Consider the following 26576-nt stretch of genomic DNA (forward strand, 5'->3'; position numbering starts at 1 on the left):
ATCGAAACAGTTATCAACCATTCGGAGGAAAGGAAGCTGGGCAACCAGAAAGAACCTGAGAAGCAATCCCAAGACGACAGTCAACTCATCTGGTGGAGAAACAAAGAGGATTTCCGATCATCGGAGGCAAGCTGACAAAACTAAAAAGCTAACTTTCAACAAGTTAGCTGTCACCTGAGGCTAACATCATTCAGGTAACACGGTAGCGAGCATCTGAAGGTAGTATAATTCAGCTAATGAGCTAGCAAGTACCTGAACATAGCTGGGGATGCTAACAAGCTAGCCATCATTCAGCAAAAAAGCTAGCTAGCATCTTAAGTTAACAAGCTAGCTAGCATCTGAAATATATAAACTTATTTTTAACTAATCTAACCAGCTAACCAACAAAATAGCTTGCATCGAAAGATAGCATCAGAAGCTAACAACCTAGCAATCATCAGCTCACAAGCAAGCATATAATGTGAGCTGAGAAACAAAATAGCTATATGAAACGAGTATAATTCAGCTAACAACCTAGCTAGCATCCAAAGCTAGCTGGTGAAGCTACAAGCTAGCCATCATTAAGCTAATAAGCTAGCTAGTATCTGAAGTTAGCTGGGGAAACAAACAAGCTAGCCATCTTCCAGCTAACAGGCTAGCTAGTATCTGAAGCTAGCTAGTGAAGATAACAAACTAGATGGCATCTGAAGTATATATACTTATTTATAGCTAGTCATCATCCAGCTAACAAGCTAGCTATCATCAGATGCTAACGAGCTTGCAGTCATCCAGATAAGCGCTCAAACGCTCGTTGAGAAAGCTAACAAAATAAGTTGTAGATGAAGCTAGCTAAGGAACCTACCAAGCTAACTATACTACAGCTAACAAGTTAGCCACCATCCAACTAAAGGTAAGTCTGTTAAGTCGACCACAAAAATTGGTCGAACTGAAATGTTTGATCAGATCTCTACTGGAAACATGTTTGTGCATGCCACCGTCTGTTTTCCACACTGACATTACTTGCAGACGCATACAACGTCAGGACCTTCCCAACATGGCAGAAATCCCAAGATGACTTGTCAGCTCAGCTGCTGCAGAAACGAAGCGCATTCGCTAGCATCCGAAAGAATAAAAAAAGGTAATGAGCTAGCTTTCATCCAGCTAACAAGCTAGCTGGCAACTGAAGCTAGCATAATTTAGCTAACAAGCTACTGAGCATCTGTAGCTAGCTGGTGAATCTAACAAGTTAGCTAGCCTCTGAAGCTAGTCTCATTCGGCTAATAAGCTAGCTAGCATCTAAAGTGTGTATATATTTTTATTTATAGCTATCCAGCTAATAAGATAACTAGAATATTAAGGTAGCTGGTGAATATAACAAGCTAGATAGCATCTAAAGTATATATACTTGTTTATGGCTAGGCCTCACCCATCTAACAAGCTAATTATCATCAGAAACTAACGAGCTACCAATCGTCCAACTAACAAGCTAGTGTCAAAAGTTAGTTAAGAAAGCTAACAAAATAACTAGCATCTGAAGCTAGCTAAGCAACTTACCAAGCTAACTATAATCACTATAATCAACTATAGCCACTATCCAGCTAAAGGTAGATCTGGCAAGTCGACCACAAAAATTGGTCGAACTGAAATCTTCGCTTCAGATCTCTGCTGGAACCATGTTTGTGCACGCTACCATCTATGTTTTCCACACCGACATTACTTGCAGACGCTTGCAACGTCAGGACCTTCCCAACATGGCAGAAATCCCAAGATGACTTTTCAGCTCAGCTGGTGGAGAAATGAAGAGCATTACCTAGCATCCGAAGGAATAAAAAAAAAAAAGGTAATCAGAATCATCTTTATTTTGCCAAGTATGTCAAAAACACACAAGGAATTTGTCTCCGGTAGTTGGAGCCGCTCTAGAGCCGCTCTAGAGACAGTGGCACTGAAGAGACAACAAAAAGCAGAGCTGGAGGTGGCGGAAATGAAGATGTTGAGGTTCACTCTCAGAGTGACCAGGTTGGATAAAATTAGAAATGAGCTCATCAGAGGGACAGCCAAGTTTCGATGTTTTGGGGACAAAGTTAGAGAGGGCAAACTTCGATGGTTTGGACACATCCAGAGGAGAAAGAGTGAGTATATTGGTAGAAGGATGATGAGGATGGAGCTGGCAGGCAAGAGCGCTCGAGGAAGACCAAAGAGAAGGTTGATGGATGTCGTGAGGGAAGACATGAGAGCAGTTGGTGTTCGAGAGGAGGATGCAGGAGATAGACTTACATGGAAAAGGATGACGTGCTGTGGCGACACCTAAAGGGACAAGCCCAAAGGAAAAGAAGGAGTTGGAGCCGCTTTAGTACAACAACAGACACTCAATTGACAGAGAATACTTTTGAGACATAAAGACATTGAGAAAAACAGTCACTGAGCAATAAAAGGTTGATAGTAATCTGATAATGCTGGTACAATTTTTTTTTTCACAATTGTGCAAAAAGATGCAGAGTTCTCCAGCAATGAGAGCAGCTTGAATGACGAATAGACCAATAGTCCGGTGCAACGACCATTGTGCAAAGGGCACCGAGACGTCAACAAATGTATGCAGTTTAAAGTGACGAGTAGTGCGATAATCTGGGACAATGTTGATTGTGCAAATGTTGCAGATACTACACAGTCGATTGTGCATATGGTGCAGATGCTACTCCAGCACATGAGTGGCCAGTATTGGTCAACAACAGATATGCAAATAGTGCAGCGTGGCGAGACTACTACAGTGAGTGCACGAGTATGTCTAATTGGCCTCACAGAAATGGGACAACAAACTCAAGACAAAAAAAATTGGCAGCATGTTGCAAGGGAATGCAACAGATGCAAGCAACGTCATGACCTCCCCAACATGTCCACCACGTAGGTACAACGGTTGTGGACGTCAGCTGTTACCAAGCGCTGGCGTATCTAGTCTCCATACCTATGAACATACCCTAGAACTTGCGACCACTGCTGCTGTAGGCAAAGGATTGTTCAAGATTTGGCAATTACTGCAAATGCAGAGGTGGCCTCACACAATGGCTGGGGAGACAAAACATTCATACGCGGGCTGAACCAGCTTTGTAGTGTATGTGAGGTAAGTTTTCTTTTTACTTATTAGCCAATGTAATGTAACCTACAATCACTAGTTCTAACTGGGAGTGTTAAGCGGCGTGATGTCAAAGTGTTATAAGGAAACACAAGCATTATTGACCATGCTTTTCCTGTGGTCGTATCCTTTTATTTAAAAATAATATCCAGTAGCCCTTTATTGTATAACAAGTACTTCCATTCATTCACATTCAACTCTTACTCATACACTCACAATCAATGTATGCAGTGAAAGTCTATCCACCATAAATGAGGGGGAAAAAAAAAAAGAACCCCCCCCCCCCCCCGAAATATTTCTATTGCGACGTATGTAGTGACAGACTGGTTATCCATATTTAAAGGAGTAGAACTGTTTGGAAATGTGTGTTCAGTCAGACAAAGTAACATACCACATGGGCAGCTGGTAAAAAAAAATGTTTGGTTGTTTTGTTTAGCATTTTATGCCAACTGATGTTTATTTATACTTTATAGTAACTTGTGTATTAGTTGCTTAGCATATAAGCAGTAGTTCTTAACCTTGTTGGAGGTACTGAACCCCAAAGGTTTTATATGCGGGTTCACAAAAAAGTTAGAAAATTGAGATATGGTTTCTTTCAAATTCAAAACAGGTCTATATTTTGTTTTCTGTAGCTTCTCAGTCATCCAGCTCATGCTAATCCACAAAGATTGATTGTTGACAAAGATTGAAGTTCAACAAACAAGATCAGTCCAGTTTCCCTAATTCAACCTTTGCGGAGATATATTTTATTTGACGAAACATGAATTCTATGTCCCACGACCCTTGAGAGGATAAGCGGCTCAGAAAATGGATGGATGGAGAATTCTACGCAAAAACAATGTAATTCAATGAAAATTTACTGTATATGAATGTGAATTTTGCTGTTGCTTTTGACAAGGGGCAAGTGCCATTCTCATATCTTTTTCACAACAAAGTGTGGTCCTTTGTGTTATTTCTAAAACCTTTAAAGGGTTTATAGGAAAGAGTACATTTTGGACTCTCTTTTTTTCAAAATGTTCTTCATTAATAGCACAGGCTTTGACACTGACAAAATGTAAACCTCATGAAAATCGGTTGAAATTAGCAAGTTATTTATTTTCAATACACATGCATTACCTTCGATGGGAATGTTGCCCCCACCAATGTGGCCACTATATAGGCTTGTTATTTAGCTGGACTGCTACAGCAAGCTGGCCTATGTAGTATGTTTTTAAAAAAAAATCATGTCTATGTATTGCTGTTTGCAATGCAAAATCACTCCGCCAACCCTTCCTATTGGATGTGCCGTCGAAAGGCCTCTTTATATTCCCGCGCTCACGCGGCCGACAACACCAGCATTGCATCACGTGACCGAGGAATTCACCCGCGCGGCCCCTCTGCGTAGCTTGACGCGCACAGGGCAAAAATTGTGATTGGTCCGTTTTAGTCACATGCTGTGATGACCTACTCAGCGTGCCCCTCGGTTCTCCGTACCATCTACGCTGCCGCCTTCACGATCGATTTTGCAGCACAATTAAACGTATGATCTGGTCATCTAGGTCCATTTGTTCTAGCAGACACTGTTCCACGGTTGCCATTGTTGTTGCTCTGTTACTTGTTACTGAAAGGAAAGGAAAAACGGCTACCGGAATGGCCAAAAAAAAATGCAGAGGAAACTCCACCCTGGGGTGTCCAAGCCAATAGCAGCCACAGCGACACTCCCGACTTGGAGGAGAACTGCAGGACGTTTTCAAAACAGCGTGTTTATAAAGGCAAAGTATGCGCGGGACAGCCGCAGTGACGTCGGCGTGTTCACCACCCGCGTGAGTATAAAGAATCCTTAACGCCACAGTGATAACGCTCAACTCGAGTATATCGTTGACAATGCTCGTTAAATGCTTGTGGTCTCGGCATAATTTGCACAATTGCCATTACATCAGCATCACCACAGTAGTGGTACACTTTCCTTGCTCAGTGTCACTCCATACTCATGTTTTTGTATGTCCTAAATGTATATTTTGTCATGGTAGAGTGGCTTCAACTACCGGAGACAAATTCCTTGTGTGTGTTGTTACATACTTGGCCAATAAAGCTGATTCTGATTCTTAATAAAGATGGTTAAAAAAACTAAACATTTCAACTCGTGACGCAGCGCCGCAATGGCAAACACCCGCCTTGACGCAACCTTGCGGATTGAAAGGCGTGCACACGGTATTCAAAATCCATTGGAAAAAGGCTTTACACACTGGCACGCACACACTGTGTGTGTGTCGTGCTCTGTCGAACCCCTGCGACTGCCTCATTGAATCCCCTGGGGTTTGATTGACCCCAAGTTAAAAACCACTGGCATATAATAAGTTATGTTTGTGTCATTTCTTTGAAGGTTGATAGCCTGCTTGAAGTGCAAAAACGATTTACCCAAAATTGCTGTGCGTCGTCACACCGCATGTGTATGGTTCCCATTCGGAGTGGAAAATATCCAAACATAAATTATTGTGGGAAGTGCCTTAGTGACGACTCATTAGGGTCACTACCATGGCTATAACTGCATCAACACTCCTTGAATTGCATGGATGAAAGAAAGACATACGGTATTACCTATATATTACCTATATTACCTATATTACCTATACCTATATTATATTACCTATATTATATTACCTATAATATAATACCTATATTACCTATATCCTTATAACACTTTGTAACATTTGCACAACCAACATTGTCCCAGATGATCGCACTACTCGTCACTTTAAACCGCATACACTCCTTGAAGTCTCACCGCCCTTTGCACAATGGTCATTGCACCGGACTATTGCAATATTAGTCGTTCGAACTGCTCTAAGTGCTAGAGGACTCTGCATCTTTTTGCACAATTGTTTTTTGTCAATGTCTTGATGTCCCCAAAGTGTTCTGTAAATTGACTGTCTGTTGTACTAGAGCAGCTCCAACTACCGGAGACAAATTCCTTGTGTGTTTTGGACATACTTGGCAAATAAAGATGATTCTGATTCTGATTCTGATTCTGATTATCAATGAGTTGTATGTTGCGTATACACAAAACTGTGTTAAAATTGACACTACAACTAAACTGCTGAAACGTAAACCACCCAGCATGTTATCACCTCTTTCCTTTAGTGGATGTGATCATCAGTAAACTACCCAACAACACTTTGACGGAGCTCAATCTAAACAGACCTTTTCCCATCAAGGGCCGATTACGTGACTTGCCCCGAGTTACAAGCAATAAAAGAAATGCCTTTTTTTTTTTTATTACAGCTCCCAGTCGAGAACAATGGAAGGTCTGCCTCTGAGCCATTTATTCAGCTCTGATGTACGATTAGCACAGGGCAAATCAATACCATGTTAGATGATCTTAACAGAAAGGTATCTGCACTTCCCCTCCGTTCCACAGCAGAGCACTGATATTTGTCTGTCAGCAGTGACATGCTATCTCTGGCAGTGAGACCAGGGCCAAAACACAGGTATTGATCCTGTCAACATTAATGGCCCTAATCGTATGGAGGATGAAGCAAACTGCCTGCTACTGGAAATGTAATGCAATGGATGGAATAGCCTCCTGCACCATTGGAAAGGACATGATGTTTATCTGGTTTTATTGTGAGTGAACATTGCACAAAGTGAATACGCTAACAAGGATAAACGCAAATGGTCGTGACTCGCGGAGAACCGTTTATCTGCATTGGCAAACACATAAAATTGGAGTGTTTGCCACTGCTCCAAGCATCTCAGACCATTGACAGTTATAAGTAAATGTTTCTACTTATTTACTGTTTCCTTCAAGTTCCCCAGATGTCCTCATAAATAGCAACATATGTCATGGAGCATATTTTTTTTGCTACACCTTCGTAGGAAGGTACTACTTGTACAGTAGTTAGGAATTAAATATTTCCTGTCTTTTCAGACATTTATGCGCAGGTCTTTAGTTCTATTTATTTTGTTTTTAAAAAACTACACCGATAGACTTTAAGCTTTAACGCATAGAGTAACAAGCCAGCACAATGCAATCAAATATCTTGTCAGTCACAGACAGCTGGAAAAAGCACACAAATATACACATGTGCCAACACATCATTGCAGCGCTTCAGGATAGAAACAGAGTGACAGTGATAGAATTTACTGTGATGCTATCAGCAAAGCAGTCATCACAGCTTTGGCGGATTGCAAGGCCATCAGGAACCATCTCCCGAGCTCTGATCAGTGTTTGCATCCTGACATCAGCTTGCGATGTTAACTGTAGGCCCTGAAAGGGGGCTATGAACCACAAGCAGCGATAACTGGCCACCAGAAATAGAAATCCATTTTGCTGCCTTGAGGAGGATGGGGGTGAATGACTATCAGTGGCCTCCTGGTCTGGTTGGGGACTTAGTTGTGTGTCTGTCTCTCTCCCTCTTCTCCACCATGCTGGGGCCTCTAGCCGGTTTTCCACCCCCTCTTGTTCTGAAGGTTAGAGGATTAGGAGCGGTGTTTTTGGACCAGATTGCTGTCCTAGCAAGGATTTATACTTTGACCGTACATGCAAGTAGTGCCCAACATGTGGACATGCAAACACACACACACACGACCAGCCTCACAGCTGAGCAAGACTTTGTGGAGATTAGCAGGTAAAATGGTCAAAGCATTTTTTTCTCATTTACGGTGCTAAATAATGGAAAAAGAACAAATCCGAGGTTCTTGTGCAAAGTTGTTTTTCATGCCTAGGCTATATATAGCCCTCCCTCGCCAGCCTTTTATTGTTCTTCCTCCCTCTCTGGTCATGTCAAAATGTGATATCATAGTGCACTGTGACATTTCCACACATAAATGCGAGTTTTCCCCTCCTAATCCTTCAGCTTTGATTTGTTTCTTTCCTGTTGTGCTGAGGAACCAATTGAGATGCCAGTGTAGTTGAGCACATTTGTGGTGAATTATTGATGGGTGACGGCTTCATCAAAGTGTTGTATTGCGCAGGCTTTTCTTAACAGTGAATTTACGCAGAACTGACAATAATGCGGTCATGTCATCCAAACCTGTTTACAAATAGGTCCAAGTTTGTGGACCTTTTGCTTTCAGTAACTGACATTCAGCTGCTGACTACCCTGAAAGCATCAACGGGTGAAGACTGTGTGTTTGGTTGTAAATGTTGGAACGTAGCACCTGCCTTTTAAAAATGCATGAAATGCAAGGAGAAAGAGCACAAACTGTTCCCAGAAAGCCAGTGTTTAGAAAACACAGTAAAAACAAGTGAGCATAGAGAGAGCAGATCTGAAAGAAAGACATTTGGACTTTGGGCCAACAAGGCAATTCCGCCACTGGCTCCCAGGTGAATGTGCCCAAAAAGAAATAAACCTGTGATACCAATTTGCAGACTTTAGTTCAATAGATGGCAGAGGGCCTGGAGAGTTGCAGAGACCACAGCCAATAAACACAATTATTTCAGAATGATTAATGGGAGGGCCTCGTATGTCTGGACAATCGTGAACCGAGGGCCCTCAGTAGTGATTTTTACATTATTTTATGACTGAGTGACACTCAACATACAGGCCTTGACAACCTGCTAATCTGAAATGAATCTTTCACCCAGGGAGAGACACTTGAATTTATACCTACAAAAGGTGAAACTGTTATCAAATGTAATTCATTCAAACTTATTCTCTCCCCCGAAAAATCATGGTCAATTTACAAAACAAATAATACAGCTTTCCAGTCAGTGAATATTGTGAAGTTTTCACCCCTTTTGTAGCCTGAATTAAAGGGATAGACTTCCTGTTGACCTCATTTCCACATCTGTAATCATGGCAACGTATTTCCAGTTCTCGTTTGCTTTCAACTCCCTTATCCCACTCATTGAAAACCTGAATAGAAACCTTTTTTCAGAGTGAATTTTACTTTGAAGGCTTTGGAAACTGGGATCCATATGTAATCCATCCATCCATCCATCCATCCATTTTCTGAGCCGTTTCTCCTCACTAGGGTCGCAGGCGTGCTTTTATTTAATTGTTAAATTCACCTCAGGTAAAATTTCTTTTCCACGGCATGCATTTGACTTATTTCCATAACACGATGCTGATTTATGTACAGTGGATGAAGCCGTGAATAACTTTTCACATGCTGCATCTTGTCTTCAGTAAACATAAATGAAGACAGGAGCTTGCTGCATGTTTGAATAATTTCAGCAATGAATATTCCACTCCAGAGATAACAAAACCAGCAGACACAAAGGTTTCCATCTTAGCGCTGGTGATAAAAATAATACAACACAATTTTGACGTACATCGAGGAACACGTCTATTTTATAACATACATTTCCTTGTAAACAGTGAAATTAATCCTCGCACTTCATCACTTCTGAAGCTGAACTCCCCTCAATGGATTTACCATGATCACAATCTGAACAAATTCAATTATCCCTCAAAGCATGGCTTTGAACAAAAAGCAATGACGTGACTATATAGTCACACCAACTCTTATTTGCAATAAAGCCAGCACTCTTTGGTCATGCCTGGATTTTTTTTGTCCACCTATTTATACAGAAGAATATATTGTATTTGTCAGTGTGGTTGTTGTATACTAAGATTAAATATGTTACTCGCAAAAAGTCACTCGGGGCATATTGCTAATGTTTAAATATGTTGATGATGTTGGCTGGTGATGATGCCTGACAGGGCAGCTCCAATGAAAGTATATGAACATGTTTGTATGATTGACTGAAAATAGTGAAGGAACGGGTGGTGATGGGATGGGGAAGCGGATAAATAGTAATGAACCAGAAAGAAAAGTAGGTGCATGCCTCTTCCAGATATAAAATTCAGATGGATGGTAACAGATGGAAAATCATGCAGAAATAAACAAAAACAATCTCATCTTTCTTTGATTTTGTGACGGGAATATGAAATGCAAATGGGGCCTGTGCCTCAGAGGGGACAGTCTCAAAGACAAAGAGTACATTGCTTGAAGTTTACCCCACATCACCATTACCACATTTTGTGAAAGAGTTTTGCATATCACTCCAACAGTTTGTGTTAAGCACATCCATTTCCGAGAGCTATGAAATAAAGAGACGTGAACTCCAAACAATCATCTGTCGCTTTTGGGGTTTGGGAAAAATTCATTGTTTGCACTTGGCCATCATTCACCAAATGCTGGGGTGTAGGAAAAAAAACAATCTGTGTCCACAAGGTAACTATTAGGTGAACATATTCGCTTTGTGTTTTTTGATTCTAATTGCAATATGTCTCCCTGTCAGTTCCCCACAGTACAACGTGTCTGTTGTTTTCACACTGAAAGGAATTAATTCGCATGGTGCAGCTCTTGTAATGTCACAGATGAGGATGGCCCTGACCTGAGAGTGAACTCATCAGTCGGAATGAAGTTGTGCACTCAGCTGTAGAAGACAAACCATACTCGCAGCAGATTAATCAACCCCATCGGGTCGCATGCGCAGACTCCACTTTGACCCCAGAAGATGCTCGGTTCCAAAAGCAGTGTGCGCAAGTAAAGAGCAACACCATGATGTACGGATGACATAGAAAAGTGCACATCTAGCTAAAGTGAGGTGGTGGATTGGATTTTCATGCACGTGGGTGCTCCTTATAGTTTAGTCCCATAATATGATTTACAGCCCAGGAGTCAATATCATGACATAAGGACATACATGGGCTTATGCATAAGTGTGAAGACAAACCAGAGTCTGTGCTAAAAAGTAAAGTGACGTGACAGAAAGGACTAGAAAATTGAACTACTCTTTCTGTTTGTGTGTTACTCGCCAACGGATGAACTATCGGCTGTCAAGCGCCTATCTCACTGACGTAGATGTCTGGGACGCGTCTCCGGTCAACGTGACGACCAATTCACCTGGATATTCACTAATATGGGCCTATATACAGTAGATGTATTTTTAAAAAATAAATCTATAATGTATCTCATGTGGGTTTGTGTGTGGATGCTGTGCGCATGGTCCGCATTCGGCCGGCAGAGCACACAGACACCGGGACTATTCTCTAATGAGGAAAACAATTTCATGTCAATAAAACCCAAAATATTTGGACGGTCTTTCTGATATTTTCAGATCTTGACATCACCATGAGTTAATTTTGATTGATTGATTGCAGTTTTGTGACAATAAGCTTTGCAAAGGTTTTTCTCCATACTGAGCATATAGAGGCGTCGCCAAAATGAAATCGAACCATCGCGACTCGCCTCCCTGGCTAGTCTCCAGAAGACTCCAGGAGAAGTCACGGGTGACGTCTCTGCAACCAGTGGAGATTCAAGTCGCCATCGGGTCGCCAACTAATCTCCAGGCCAGTGAGATAGGGGTGTACTGCTTTCATTTTGCAGATGACACAATTTCAAATTTCTAGTTCTCTTTTGTTTTGTACTCAGGAACAAAGCGTCTTTAGTTGTGAAATCAACAAAGCCCATCGTAGCATGCAAAACAGATGTCTTTTGCCTAACGTGTGTCTTATCTCCATCGAGTACTTTTATACACTGTAAACTGAACCCCAGTTCTTTAGCTTTTGTCCAAGTTGGTTGGCAGCATGTTTCGGTAAGTCAATGTAGCTATCATGAGCTGTGATGAAGCTTCAGAGGCAAGATGTGAAAACATATACACTGTGTTGCCGTCAAAGGAAGTTGATCTGTATTTAGAAGTCTTTTGAATTTCCTGGGTTTTGAAAACGGGAGCTTTTGTGTAAAACTTTGATAGGCGGAAGAGAATGGAATACGATCCCATTATTTTCTGGCTTTGCACAAGCCTGACCATATGATTTTTCTCCCCGCCTTCTAAACACAGCGAGAGGAAGGAAGCGTGAGGGTAAAGAAAAGAAATGAGGGAGAGCCTGCTTGATGCATTGCATTTGCACGCATTACAGTTTGCACTACTAATGTTTTGGAAAACAAAAATAGGGAAAAGTCGAAGGATGCAAATGGCTGTACATGACTGGATTTTGTTTGAAAAGGATATGTATGCTGCTGAGACAAGGTTCCCTGCTCTATACCCAATTGGATTTTTTTTTAAATCTCAGAGCATAAAACTTCTAACACAATAGCTGCTTCTCAGGTTGACTCATTTTTCCTGGCTTGACAATTGTCACAGATTGCAGTCCAAAATGGATTATAAATGCATGCCAAACAACTCGCTTTGCTTTTATATCAGTTTTCATAAATGTAATAAGTAGTGAGAAAATCAAAAGAATCCTGCCATTCTTTTAAATGAGCAGGTTCAATTTATTTTCTTATGGTTGACTACATTGTGGTGGCACAGTGGACGACTGGTTAGCACATCTACCTCACAGTTCTGAGGACTCGGGTTCAAATCCGGCCTCCCTGTGTGGAGTTTGCATGTTCTCCCTGTGCCTGCGTGGTGTTTCCGCCCACATCCCAAAAACATGCATGGTAGGTTGACTGAAGTCACATTTCACTTAATACTTATCCCAGCATTAGCTGTTCAAACAATTCATACCCATTAACAAGTATTCATTTTATGTTATAAACTTTTGCAATCCTGTAGTATAATATTTTGATTCAAATGTTACAACTCCCTCTTACTGTGACACATTGAGGTTTTAAACCACTGCAAAATACAATGACAGTAATAAAAAGATCATGTTGTATTTCCATCATTGCAGGGCAATGTGAGAAGGAGCACTTCACATCTCTATCCAAGAGCCATCTCATTGCTGTGTTTCTTATACAAACCATTGTTGAGAGATTATCTCCACCTCACTGGGCAATGCATGTTGGAGCACAATCGTGCATGTATAATTCATTGGAAAAATAACTTGTCAAGACTTAAAACAACGTAATACATTTTGTACTGGGCAACACTTTGCTTTTTACTCTCCAAATAATTTATTGTTTCCTCTAATCCCTGAGGCCTTGACTTGACCTCAAGCAGCTTCTAATTGGCTGTGCTACCGTGTCACGCTTTGTGTTTATGCAGCCCTCTGGTGTTACAATTATATAAAAGTGGAGCAACCTGCTCTTTGTCGAGTGTGCATTACTAAATAAAATCAGTGTCATTGCTTTTGTGAAACACAGCAGCTCTGGCTACAGACGTAGCTTGCCACCACCTCGATGTCAATGAGAAGTAAATGAATTAAATTGTAAAGGATTTTTGCGTGCCTAGTAAAGCGCTATATAATTGCAATGCATTATCATTATTAAATGTGTTATTATGTATGTATAATGTATGTATAATAATTTACAGTACATAATTGTGAAAGATGTTCAACATGGTATCAGCTTGGTATGATTATGCTAACATCATTGATTTGTAATTACTGTAAAGTTGTGACTATGGACTATAAATATTTTCCCCATCTTTATCACCTGTAACAAAACAAAGATGCAGTATTTGTGGTTGTTTCTCCCTGTTGTTTCCATTGGTGTTTATTTCCTCCAGTAAGGTATTTTGCCCTTTCTTAAAAGTGTAGTATTTACATCATCAGCAAGCTAACAAAGTGTTGTTGCTTCAAGCTACATATTTGTCACCATGAATGTTAATTCAAAGTACTTTCAACACAGCATCACTGCTATTATCTTGAGCACAACGTTCTTGAAAAGTGCATGAAGAAAATCTGAAGCCTTAAGTTTTTGGATTTGCTTTACATTTCCAAAACATGTGGAATATTAGGTTATTATTTTGAGAGGCAACTCAAGTGTTTTTTTTTTTAGTTTTTTTTTCAGATGTTGAATTGATCATTTTGAAGCTCAGCATAAAATTACACCCAAGAGAAAATGTTTCCCAACTACACTCACAAGACACTATGAGAAAACTCACTATTAGCTCAAGCCAATTGAATTATCTCTGCTATTCGAAATCAATTGTTTTACGCACTAACTCATCGGTCACGCTGCCTTTGTGGTGTCACAAGAATAGCAGGGAGACATGGGAGGGGGTCTTATCCATCCTCTCATACAATGTAATTACATAAACAATAGTATATGATGTGTTATTAGGAGGGAAAAGCATAGTTTAGTGGCGAGACTTCACTGCGGCCTTTGGAATTCCCTCTATGACAGTTAAGCTTACAGCAATTAAGATGTTTAAGGATTTATGCACTGAAAAAATGGAGAAGGATAAACACGGGTGGTGGCTGAGGTTTTTGGGGAGGCTCATGACCACATTTGAATGTTGATCATTCGTTTCATGTTTCTCATTTGGTTGTCACACACACCTTCTTCATCTGGTTCGCCAGTCGCTCTTGAAGTCTCTTCAAGTCCCCATGAGAGTGGGAGGATGTGAGAAGAGTTGATTGTTGCATTGCACTGATAAGCAAAAATGCTGCCAGAGCATAAAAGAAGTCTGTGGTGTGTGAGAGGGATAAACTATAATCTGCCAGCGCACACTGAACTTGACTGCTAATATTTGCATTGGAAATCAGACGGACGTTATGCTAAGCTTTCCCCATTATAGCCTGACGTGTGTGTGAAAGGTCTTCCCCCTGCTTCATTAGAATATGGCCTCTCATGCATTAGAAAAATGCACATTTTGGATGAGTGGAGGATGGCATGACAATTGAGAGTGTGAGGATGCAATTTTGGAATTATCTCCTTACAAGGGGCCGTAGCTCCACCTCCACACAGCCGCTTGTCACGATGCCTCACGCTGGCTTTACAGTTAATGCCTATTTACGATGCTAAGTGAAATGTTTTATTGGACTAATCTTTTATTTTGTTTTTCCACAACCAAGTAATCTCCTCTCCCTTGTTTTCATGCACGATATTCCTATAATTCATGACTATGCTTTAATTAAACCTCTCCAGTTATAGAAGTCCTTTATTGGGATTTTAAATTGGCTCCTTGCATCTTAGAAACTTCGCCGCCTGTTGGGGATTCAGAATCGCTTTTGTTATTTTATTTTCTGAATAGTTTTATTTTCATCTTAATGTTCATACGCCCCCCAATAGATATTTTAATTAATGCACTGAATTTGCTCATTTGATCCATTCTGTGTTGTGCAGGATTGATAAGAATGGCAATCAAATGCACTACTGATTCAAAGTGTGACCATTCATGTTCCTTTTACGGAGAAATCTGTGAAATCAGTGGGTATTTCTAAGATGAACTCACTGCTGGCAACATGCTTGCCTGTTAATGTGATGAACATCGCAGCTGAGACTCAATCTGAGGATTAAATGTGTGATACCTCAATATTTTGGTCATTATTCATTTTCAGTCCTAAAATGCTGCAACAATTCTCACGTTCCCCAACATTGGCTGGATTTGAAAATATACCCCTCCTTTTAATGATCGTTTACACCTGTCTGCATGCTATCATTTTGCCTTTTTAAAGGCCTAATGAGGACATAAGTCTCAGTGTCTTTGGACCACACAGGCAGCTTCCTCGAACCCTCTATGTTGACATTCATTTCCTCTCTGGCAAAGCTCCTAATCGGTTTAATACTACGCCTACAGGGTATCCTTAATGTGCTGATGGAATGATATACATTGTATCTAATTATACAGTAGGAAAAGCAGTGCTGCATTTAGGAATTATTTGTCCTTGTGCAGGACTTAAAATGAATTAAAGCGTCATCGTTTTAATCTTCTAAAGTGATGCAGATTTAATTATTGTTTACACAGTTTACAAGCAAAGCTGGAAAATACTATTACTTTTGCTCATTACAAGAATTTTAACTGAATCATTCTTATGTTCATCTTATATGTGTCGGATTTGATTGGACTGCTCTTATGCTAGCAGTCCATTCCATGCAGCGCTCCAGCACTTCTGTCCAGCAGCATGCTGAGCCCACGTGATAACAACAGGTTGCTAAGGGTCTAGCACAGTGGCAAGGATTAAGGGCTTCTTTATACTCGCGCGGGCGGTGACCGCGCTGTCACTGTGGCTATCCCGCATGCAGTTTACCTTTATACTCGAGCGCAACCCACGCGCGCTGTTTTGAAAATGTCTTGCAGTTCTTCTCCGAGTCGGGGGTGTCGCCATGGCTGCTATTGGCTTGGACACCACAGGGTGGAGTTTCCTCTGCATTTTTGGGCCATTTCCGGTAGCCCTTTTTTCCTTTCCTTTCCGGAACAAGGAACAAATCAACAACAATGGCGACCGTGGAACAGTGTTTGCTAGAACAAATGGACCCAGATGACCACATGATACGTTTAATTACGCTGCAAAATCGATCGAAAAGGCGGCGGCGTAGATGGTATGTAGAACCGAGGGGAACGCTGAGTACGTCATCACAGCATGTGACTAAAACGGACCAATCACGAGAGATGATCTCCGCGGTGTTCTACGCGCAGCAACAATTCTTGCTGTGTGCGCGTCAAGTGACGCAGAGGGGCCGCATTGGGGCCGCGCGGCCTAATGCGTCGGTCACGTGATGCAATGCGGGCGCTGTCGGCCGCTTGAGAGTGGGAGTATAAAGAGGCCTTAAGAGTGAATGTTGCTTACCAAAAGTCGTTTATTGATGCTCCGGTTGAAATTCTAAAATCAAAGACACAAAACAATTACACTTGTTGAATGTTTAAATACATCACAGGGTTTGTGTCTCCCTTCGTTTTTGTTCAGATGAATCGGTAGCTGAGAGCTGACACACAATGAATGAAAAAAAAATGTAAAAAACAACATTGACAGCCAACTTTTTGTGTTAGTGCAAGTGTGTATCTCAGAGGTCAAGTTGAGCACAGCAGGAAGAGCAAATAAAACTACCCCAAATGCTTTGCCACAAATGTGAAGAAACCAAATGCTGTTCCCACCATATACAACTACTAACAATGGGGAAAAACAATTGAATTGAACTTGAACCTTTGGACTTGAAAAAGTATAATTTGTATTTATTATTTATTAAGGTTATTTTACATGGTTTCCTAATTTATTTTATTGAATCTATTTGAATATACAATATGCTTATGTTAAAGTTAAGCAGTGGTTATATTGAAATTTAAAACTATATTTTTGTTATTTGCTTTTTTGAAGTTATTTTTCAGGATTTTCTAATATAATTTGCATTTATTTTATTCAATTGTAGTACATTCCTATGTTTAAAGTTACCTATGTAACCCGTTGTTTCGTTATAAATGGGTCAGTTTTTCCTAATACCTACTGTTTTTGATTTTTGTTCTCTGTTTGAGTAATAACACTTGATCAAGCCTTTCCTAACATTCAATACTACAAAATAAGTAAAATATGTATGATTATTGCTGATATCGGAACGGACCGATATCGGTATTGGCCAAAATTCAAGGCTGCAATATCTGTATCGGATCGGAAGTGAAAAAGTTGGATATGAACGGATATGCGAAGTACACAGTGCAATGAGTCATATAGTAAACTATGTTTCCGTCGGCTGTTTCCAACTCTTGTTCCATGTGCCAAATTTTAACTTCGAGTGCCTGCCCATCCAGAAGTCTTTGCATGCCCCTGCCTGGAAGAGCTCACTTGCAAGAACGATTGCACAAAAACATTTGCAGCAGCAATGGGTTTAAAATTTGAATTGGACCCGAGCTCGTGGACATGGTAATATTTTACTTTTAATTAATATTTTTACTGAACCACCGATGTGCTCCAAACACAGAACACTTTTAAACAGAAGCATTTGACACCATTACTCTCTTGTTTTTACTCTTTCACAGGTGCACCTAATAAAGCAAAAAAATAATAGAATCTCCACTTGTTAATGTCACATGATGGACCCAAAGAGCATCAATATGGTTGCTGGCTTTAATAAAAGGCCTTTTCATAATATTATGTCATTTCGACTCATACAGGGGGAAAAGCTGTGTGAAATTGTGCAGATAATCAGCTAAATCACTCAACACGGAAATATAATTGCTCTCGAAATTAGCTGTACCTGAGGTCCATTTGTTTGGTCATGGCTAGTTTCATATACGGCAATGATCAGATATTACCACTAATTAGAACTGGGTCAGAGTTCCTGAAGGTCGTTCGTTAATGTGTAGGATCATTGAAATGGTAATTATAAACAGATTAGAAAGTTACGGTGCTTTACGGGAGGCCATTTAGTAATTTAACCACTGGTTTTGGTGTAATAAAGGATTATCCACGAGCATGAGTAATTAAGATCTCTCTCTTTTTCCATTTCCCTTTTTAATTGATTTCTTATATTATTTTGCCCAAAGCAGATGAACCATGCGGTGTGACATAGGGAAATTTTTTATTTATATACCTGTAATACAAATGAGGTGTGTCCATCAAGGAGATCTTTTATTTAGTGTGATGTCATGTAAATATGTGTTGATACACATTTCTGAAGAAGGAATGTATAGTGTTTTTTTGTTTTGTTTTTGTTTTTTTCTTGTAATAAATGCTTCAGCATTTACTCAACTGTCACTAAAGCTCAAACCTACCTGAACTCCCCCCGCCTGTTCTCTCTCTCTGGTTGCCGTTATCAGTACAGAAACTTCCTTTTTGGGGTAAACTGAAAACCGTTAATTCACTGCTTCACCCGAGCCTTGCTCTCAGAGCAGGGTAAACCACAGAGTATGTCAGAGGCCTATTGCCGAGTATACGATCTGCACATGCACTGCCATGCACACCCAACAGCACAGTTGTAATGAGAAGATACAACATCTACAGCTGGTTTCTTTGGAATGCTACTTTTAAACCCGTATGTACATTCTCTATACAGCACAATATACAGGATGTGTACCCTTTGAAATCTGGATTTCTGCATCAATCGGTCATCAAATGTGATCTGTTCTTCATCTGTAAGTCACAACAATGGACAAACACAGTGTTCAAAAACTAAAAACACACTAAGTTATTTACTTTCATTGGACACACCATGTGAAACTTCACAGTACAGGGTGGAAGAATAACCTCTTGGCTTATGACTTCTCTAAGAGTTAATCGGAGTCAGGAGTCAGCCAACCTTGAATTTTCTATTTTCATGAAGCATTGCCCAATGTGAACCATCCCATACAAAACCAAAAAATAGCTCACAAAAGTCGTTCAATTAAGAATTATCGACTTGCGTGAAGGTGGAAAAGCCGTAAAGACTCATTCATCAAGCCACGATAAGTCAGTGTCTATAGGTAATTGGAGAACGTTCAGCTCTTTTAGCACTCTCCATAGGAGTTTCCATGACGTCAAGAGCACAGCGAAGAATGTTCAATGAGGTGAAAAATAATCCTAGCATGTCTGCAAAAGATGATCTCTGGCACACGCTAACATCTCTGTTGGCAAATTTACAATAAGTAAAACACTAAACAAGAAAAGAAAGACATGAGAGAACACCACAGAGGAAGCGACTGCTGTCCAAAAAATACTGCTATAGGTTTCAAGTGGGGGAAGTTGGTTTAAGGTGAGGGACCAGACAAAGCACGGCTCCAAAAACCCCTATGACTTTCTATCTGTCTGTTGTGGTGAAGAAGGAGCTAAGCGGAAAGGCGAAGCTCTCAATTTACCAGTCAATCTACGTTCCTACCCTCACCTATGGTCGCGAGCTGTGGGTCGTGACTGAAAGAACAAGTATACAAGCGGCCAAAATGAGTTTCATCTGCAGGGTGTCCGGGCTCTCCCTTAGAGATAGGGTAAGAAGCTCGGTCATCCGGGAGGGGCTCAAAGGAGAGCTGCTGCTCCTCCACATCGAGCGGAGCCAGATGTGGCTGGGGCATCTGATTAGGATACCTCCCGGACGCCTCCCTGGTGAGAAGTTCCGGGCATGTCCCACCGGGAGGAGAACCCGGGGATGAGCCAGGACACGCTGGAGGGAACACACAATGCTATGTGTGGAGAGAGAAAAAAGTCAGAACACACGATCAATTGGGAAGTATGCTAGAGGAGGCATCATGGTTTCGGACTGCTTTGTTAACTCATGGTTTGGACTCATTACTATCATTGATGGAAACATGAATTCCCAAGTTTATCAAACATTTTGCAGGACAATGTCGAATAAAAGTGGAATCGAAAAGTGAAAGAAATTGCCTTCTGGAGTAGCCCAGTCAGAGTCCTGACCTCAACTTGATTGAGATGCTATGGCCTCTAGCGTGATTCAACCAAACACCCCAAAAATATTACTGAGCTCAAATAGTTTTGTGAAGATCCAAAACTGATCTGCAACTACAGGATATGCTTAGATGAGGTTATTGCTGCCATAGGAAAACCAGCTAGTTATTAAATCCAAAGCTTCACATAGTTTTCCCCCGTCCACTATGATGTTTGCAAGTTGTGTTAAATAAAAACATGGAAAATATAATTGCTTGTATGGCATTATTTTAAAGAAACTGGGTTTGTTTTTTGTGAGTTAGATAAGGTAAGATCACATCTCTTGACCAATTTATGCAGTTTTCCAGGTGATTCCAAAGGGCTCACATACTTTATTTTCAACTATATTCAAATTTGATAAATACTTAAATTAATATAATATAATACTTAAATTAATTCATAAATTTAATTTGCGGATACCGGTTGACTTTGGATTTGTTTGTTTCGATAGGGAATAATTGATAGAGAAATAATCTGTTGCAAGGTCAAACTCTTACCATCATAAGATCTTATGTACATGCAGTTTTAAACTACCATATGTACATTCGTAACAGTCATACAACTATAAAAATAAATTGACCGAGCATGATAATGAAACGCTCAGTCATAACTTTAACAGCCAAGTAATAATTTGGAGATGAGTGGTGTGGCGGATGCATTGTGAGTCCCGTTACTTCACTTCAACTTTACAAAATGGACACTTTATATACTGCAGTTGTTCAACTGTCGAGGTTCCATTGTGTCTTTTTGTGTTGCTTTTGAGTCTTCAAATATGGCATCACACATCACGCAATAGAAAAAAGGAAATGTCCCAACAGCAAAACGGCCCTACTGATTATTTTTACTATTTCTAAAGAAAACTTTGTCGAAATGGATTGTATTAGTCATTACGGATGCAAGGTTTCGGGAGAATTTTGCTATAAATTCTTTAAAAAAATCAAAAAAATCTTTGAACTGTCTACACGTTGTTCCGCTTCTCCTGCCAATCATATTTTCTTCTCTTTTTCTCTCTGATATCCAGGCTAGAAGTCTGGAGTTTGAGCTGACTCATCATATGTGAGAGAGAGAGAGAAAGAGAGAGAGAGAGAAAGCGAGAGCGAGAGAGGGATTGGAAGATGGGAGCATGTATTTCTTTGTTGTGTGTGTCTGCACGCTCGTACCCAGGAGGTTTGTACCGTGTTGTCTGCGTCTTCTTGACAAAATTGTCATCGGAACATGAAAGGATAACTACATCAAACGGGACATTTAATTGTGCTTGTGTGCGTCTGGAGAGCTAGCGTTATATGCACGCTTTTGCGTAGGCTTGTTTTTGTTTTTGTTTTGTACCCTTTGACCTGTGTAAGTTGTATTTCTCCAATAGTGTGTGGTCTGTGTACTGTGTGCTGATCCCGCCTATCATCTCTCATGCACATCTCTGCGATCACAAAAGAAAACTCATCCAAAGCCAGATGTTGACTTGTGGATGCCAGCAGCTAATTGCAGGCTGATCCAGGTAGTATGAAAAACAAAAACACAACATTGTTTGTGAAATTAAAACAAACATAGAAAAAAAAAATCTATCAGCAGTCAAGTTGTGAGTGATGGTGATGGCTGGAGACAGCAGAAGATTCAGTGCTTTTTAAAGACAGTACAGTAATCCCTCGTTTCTTGCAGGGTTTAAATTCCGGACCACCCCCGCGATAGGTGAAAACCGTGAGGTAGTAACCACATATATATTTTTGGGGATTATTTATACATATTTTAAAGCTGCATGAACCCCGCAGAGTCTTATTAATCTTCCCCACCGTCGTATTAACCTCTACCATACTCTTATAAACACTTTCTATAACCTTAAAAAAAAAATGTAACTCTTAAACATGTAATAATGCGTTGTACATTATGTACATGCTATTCCTTTTGATGTGTTTTAATGAAATTTTTTTTTTTTTTTTTAAGTTTTAACATGTTAGGCTAGGAAGTGTTAATTTGAACCCTTCAAAAATGACAGCATGCACTCGAAATCCTGCGATATGGCTAATTATGAACAAAATAATGTTAATATGACTCTGCAATAGGTAAACCGTGATATAGACATTGATCACTGTTTCAAAAGCTGTAATTTTCCCCCCAGAGTTGCATTTAAGGCTGCTATCCACCGAGCGACGTGGCTGAACCCAACTGAACTGTTGCGCAGTGTGTGTGGTTTGGCAACTATTTTCATGAGTGGCTGATCAGTCGGCCACTGGTTGTGCCGCGATTCAAAAACAGCCCCACAAGAGTCCCACACGGGTTAGCCCCACCGGCGACGCTAGCTTCTAACGCGTGGCGATGCAGTCATGCTTTACAAGTGTTGCAATCATAATTCATAAAGCCTAGGTATTGACATTATTTTTGATATTTTGGGAAAGAAAAATGTTCACAAAAAATTGCAAACTTAGCCCCGTGACATCCTCAAGGGACTATTCATTGTTAACATGGCTGTACTGTTGGTTCAATGTGTCTTTATGATCATTTGAGCCTTCCCTTTGCCCATTCATGGATTTGTCTGCTTGTCAGTCTGTCTGTCCACAACAAAAACAGACAAGTCTGCAAATCTCTGATCACACCCCTCCTCCAGCCATCCGCACACCCACCAGTTCTGCCAAGGCGAGATTAAACAACAAAGTGGCTCGATTAATCCATTTGAAGTGATGTGGCATTAGGGCTCATGAGGACGTGCGCTAACAAACACGACGGCACAGCTGTGTGGCCTGCAGATAGAAATAGGGGGAGGGAAATTAATTGACCTCCATCGTAGCAATTAAAAACAAAGGGAATTGAAAAAACAAAACATGGACTTCAGTGTGTGAAACAACAAACTACTGCTTGAATGAAGAGATGGGGAAAAGGAATGCGGCGAGTTGACATGCTTCACCGCATGTGGACGTCCTCATCCTTGTCCTCTTTGCTAAATGTTATGTAGTTAAACAAGTACCGACAAACGGCAGTGGTAAGTGACTGAGATGAATTTTTTGTTTGACAGTAAATAGGTTTGGGTCATTTGGGGGTGGGGTTAATTCAATTTACACTTTTATATTTGGCGTACAACTTAAAAAATATTATACAATATATCGTGGAATGTCTCCAAGAGATTTCTGTGCAATATCAGATCAACAACCCTCGTATATCTTTCTACCTGGGATCCCTGGGGCAGCTATGCTCATCTGTTTTTTTATAAAATAAAAAAATAAAAAGCCTGGTATTATGAATCTGATATTTTTGATGATGATCTACAGTGTGTCAAGTTAATGTTTACAGCCGGATCCGTTTCATCTAAGTGCCAGTGGGAATCATAATGACAGAGTAGGGGGAAAGCAAAAGCAAAGCACGAGTTGCAGGAGTAAAATGTTTCTGTAGAGCAAAATGGTGAAGTATGTTTCTTATTGGCTTTAAACATGGACTTTTAATTTTATTGTTTTTATTATTTTTATTTTTTTTTGCCCACACACCATGCTAATATTGACGAGTTTTCTAAACACGGTGAACTTTGTAAGAACAAAGTGAACATCAGAGAAAGAGGTGTCAATGTTTCATTAGTGTTGCTGTGGTGTGTGGGCATCAATTCATTGTTTTTTTTTTTTTTTTTTTAAAATACTGTCAGTTGTTTTGGAGTCTTTAAACTCGTCGAGTTGGTGTAAACCCTAATCCGGCACGTGTTTCCACTGGGTATTTCTTTTCCTTCGCTCATTACCTTTTGTATTTAACATCACCCAGTAGCTATAGTAGTAGTTATATCGAGCTCCATTCTGCCACATTTCTCGATTACACAAGGCATGATCATGACTAACAATACCCAGAACTTAAGGACAATGGGCCTCATTCACAAACTTTTTTTATGGACAAATTAATTTTTCAGTCACACTTGAAATCTTTTCAAACAGAATAAGGGACTCACCAATGTCGTCTTAAGAGCACTCCACATGAAACGTACATAAATGTATGTATAAGAAGACTTTGTAAATCCCACTTCCATTTTGTTCTGAAGTACCTTCAGAAAAGCACATTTAGGACAATGCTGACAAAGATATCGATAAACCAGGTGCAGTGTGTGCTTGTTTTTATTTGATGAATTACTGCAGCTGAATGAAGAGCAATGTTAATTCTATTTTTTTGCATCTAGTATTTTTAAATTCATCTCTAAATTATAATACCGTATACTGCACTCTTATAACCGCTGACACCGCACTTTTCACCAACCACCATTTGTGTTAAACCCAGGTTTATATTGCAAATCAAGTGTGCAAGCATTTATTATTTCAACACTTAAAAACAGACAAGCCTAATAGGTCCCCAGTGGGAGGCACGTCTGTGTGTGTGCATATGTGCAAGTGGGTGGGTGGGGACATTGAATGGGTAAGCAACAATCGTAAAAGAGGGGAGAAGAATGAAAAGGGGTTAATTTGGTTTGGCTCAGGTAAGGTAATTATTCCTTTCCCACAGTTCATTGCACACCCATAATGATTATTAACAAGCTTAAAGTACTCGAGGAGCTCTGGGAGCTGGTGGCTAACAACATGAAGCCTAGTGAAGGCGGGAAAGAGGGAGGGAAAGGGGCTATGATGGCAGGATGGAAGGAGAGAAAAGGCAGGATGGGAAATCATAATGCAAATCAGTCGAGTCTTAATCACACGGTAGCCATGATAATCTGTTGGGAGGAACCCAGGTTACGCGGGTCGCCGGCTTCTTCAACAAAGGCAGGCATTTTTGTGAGTGTTTTGTTTCTCACCCTTATCAAATTCTGCAAATTTCTTGATTACTCATCCGTGAAGAAGTTTCTAGATTCAGGCTCATAGAAGTGGAAAGTACATTTTATATATGGGAATGCTCTCCATTGTGAATGTTTATTTTTTTTTCTCTCCATGCTCCCACTATGTTTAAGACACTCAACCTTTGAAAACTGAATCATAAATGTCATATAACGTTTTATAAAGAGAAGAAATCCAAAAAATGAGGTCTTTTGGGGGTTCAAATGTAACAAGCAAATAAGCTAAAAAAAAAAAAAGATTAGGAAAACATTTCCTCATGCGTAGTGGACGAAATATTATCCAAAATGCTGTAGAAATACAAACCATAACATCATTTTTAAATTCTCTGAATGGAATCTCATTCTTGCAGATGGAATTAGCAGTTAACCTAATCTCTCTCTGGCGGCACGGTGGGCGACTGGTTAGAGCGTCAGTCTCACAGTTCTGAGGACCCGGGTTCAATCCCCGGCTCCGCCTGTGTGGAGTTTGCATGTTCTCCCCGTGCCTGCGTGGGTTTTCTCCGGGCACTCCGGTTTCCTCCCACATCCCAAAAACATGCATTAATTGGAGACTCTAAATTGCCCGTAGGCATGACTGTGAGTGTGAATGGTTGTTTGTTTGTATGTGCCCTGCGATTGGCTGGCAACCAGTTCAGGGTGTACCCCGCCTCCTGCCCGATGACAGCTGGGATAGGCTCCAGCACGCCCGCGACCCTAGTGAGGAGAAGCGGCTCAGAAAATGGATGGATGGATGGACCTAATCTCTCTCTCTCTCTCTCTCTCTCTCTCTCTCTCTCTCTCTCTGTCTGAGACATCTGTTCTTGGCAAGCATGCGTGCATGGGACTAGTGCAGCCACTCTCTGGAGGAAGAGGGTCAATGGATGCATGGAGGTTTGAGGGAAGCAAAAATGCAAGAGGGCAAAGAAGCTTCAGGAAGAAAGTAGGGAAAACACATGAGGGGCATACCACAAAACGAGTAAAAGAAAAGTGAAAGAAAGAGCAAGTGCAAGCGATGCTTTGCATGTGTTACAATTGTTGGTTGACATTGGTGACAGTGCGCTATGTTTGAGATTCGGGAAGTTTTGGAGTAACAATTTAAATTCTTATATAACACATTGTTAGCGTGTAATGCAAAATCTGCCATTTTTTTCTCGCTATAAATATGTGGCTACCTCCCTTCCTATGTTTGAATCATTTTTCCTTCACACTCTGCATTCTGAGGAAAAACAGCCAGCAGTCAAGAATGATGAACCACGCTCAGTTCAAAGTTTTAAACAATTACAGATGGCCATTTGGAGCGGTAGAGCGCAAAGGAAAGAGTGAGAGATTGCAGAATTGTCACGACATCTAATTGACAGGCAAATCAGCGCAGGGAGGCAGATGGAGTGAGTGCTGTCCTGACAGGCTTCAGGTTCAAATGATTAATTACCTCCAAGCCTTCTGCAGGCCAGGCAACTTCCTCTGGTTGATGCTGTGCTGTGTTGTGTTGTGCTGCCGAGGCCGGGGGTCCTTGGGCTTCAGGTGATGCGGTCACTTACTGAATTTTATTTTTTATTTTCCAATTGTTGAGTAAAATTTGTTCATTCCATCAAGCTTGTTTGCTTTCCCCCCTCCCCCTCCCTCAGGAGTCCTGTCCACACCTTGGCTCTTAACTCTCCTGTGTAATGGCTCAGACCACATCCTGCTTGTCTTCCGCTTTGATCTCATACGTGGAATACGCGACATGCATTTCACATTGTAAAACAAACATTTTATTCATGTA

This window comes from Phycodurus eques, chromosome 4 (assembly GCF_024500275.1).
Source record: "Phycodurus eques isolate BA_2022a chromosome 4, UOR_Pequ_1.1, whole genome shotgun sequence".
NCBI classification, from domain to species: domain Eukaryota; kingdom Metazoa; phylum Chordata; class Actinopteri; order Syngnathiformes; family Syngnathidae; genus Phycodurus; species Phycodurus eques.